Raw genomic sequence first — 1,643 nt, 5'->3', positions numbered from 1 at the left:
AGAGGAGGGCTGTCCTTTCTCTCGCCCTTCTGCTTACTCATCCTCCTTCTACTGACATGTCAATACTGTTATGTAGGTAACTAAGGGGACTGGCTGGTGGTCCATCATGTCTATCGTTTTAGTGGTCACTAAGGCTTGTGGTGGTATTCATGTCATATCTGTTAAGTTGGTACTTAATAAGAAGGAGTCCTGTGGGTGGTATCCATGATTGTCACCCTGTTAGTGGTAACTAAGAGCTTTTTTAGTTGGTGGTCTGTATAATAAATAATACTCATGTTCAAGTTCCGTCTTGCTGGTTAGTGGTACTTATTATAAGGGGATATACTTTTCGCAGGGCTCTGGTTGGTATCATTAGAGATATCTGGATTGCTCCTGGTTGAGTGGTACTGTTCCACTTTGTTCTCTGTAGGGTTAGGGTTCCACTTTGTTCTCTGTAGGGTTAGGGTTCCACTTTGTTCTCTGTAGGGTTAGGGTTCCACTTTGGGTGCATGTTATCCATACCACAGTTCTCTCTAAGGGGGCCAGTTTTCATAGTTTAAGCAACATTGCATGCATGCACGTTGTCTAGGATATATTTAGCAACTGTCTGCGGTTATCAGATTTAGAATAAAGCATTGCTAATTATGGAACGTCGTTTGGGTCTTTTGATGTCCCCTCCAAAATATACACGTCAAATAACCCCATTAAATAAGGTTGTTGAACATAGCAAAACAACATAATCTGTTTCAGTAGCTATAGTTAGCTAGCTAACTATCTAGCTAGGTGTCATCATCTAAAATACCCATAATTAATAAGACAGTTCGTATTTGATTAATGATGGTCGGACCCATCTTTGTGAAGCTAGCCACAGTAAGGATTAGCCACAATATTGAAATTTGCGGTTCGCCTTCAAAATAAAAGTTGCTTTATTGAAAATGAGGCAAATTAATAGAAAGAGTGGAATCATGCCATAATGGAATAGGTTGGAATGTTGTTATATAAATTCAACAAAATAAAATAATTTGTCAATTGGACAAAAATCTTTTGAAATCACACTGTGGCTGTATTACACTTTAGAACTGTATCGAGGGCATATTTATTACACTGCGCAGCCTTACCTATGGACTGTGGATCAATGACATGGGGCGTCAGTCTTGAATGACATGGCGTCAGTCTTGAAACTATCATAGGCAACAACAACAACTAGCTGGACGGAAAACAGTGATGCACATAACACACAACGCTGTCTACGGGCGTGTGGGGAGGGGTTCTTTAGATGGAACATCCGATCAAAATTGGTTTGAACGGCTCCCAGCGGACCATTCAAAACGTTTTTGCAATAGATAATAATTCTCCCAGACCTCCAAGGAAGGTGTGACAACGACGTGATTTTGGAGGTATGGCAACACGAGGCTAGCTGCAGGCTAGTCCCTCTTCGACTGACAGAGTGAGTTAGCTGCAGGCTAGTCCCTCTCCGACTGGCAGAGTGAGTTAGCTGCAGGCTAGTCCCTCTCCGACTGACAGAGTGAGTTAGCTCCAGGCTAGTCCCTCTCCGGGACTAACCTGGAACTACTCACTCTGTCAGGGAGAGGACTAACCTGAGCTAACTCCCTCTGCCAGTAGGTGAGGGGACTAGCCTGCAGCTAACTCCACTCGGCAGTAGG

The sequence above is a fragment of the Salvelinus sp. IW2-2015 genome, unplaced genomic scaffold, assembly GCF_002910315.2.
Source record: "Salvelinus sp. IW2-2015 unplaced genomic scaffold, ASM291031v2 Un_scaffold2604, whole genome shotgun sequence".
NCBI classification, from domain to species: domain Eukaryota; kingdom Metazoa; phylum Chordata; class Actinopteri; order Salmoniformes; family Salmonidae; genus Salvelinus; species Salvelinus sp. IW2-2015.
Note: the sequence above shows the minus strand (reverse complement) of the source record.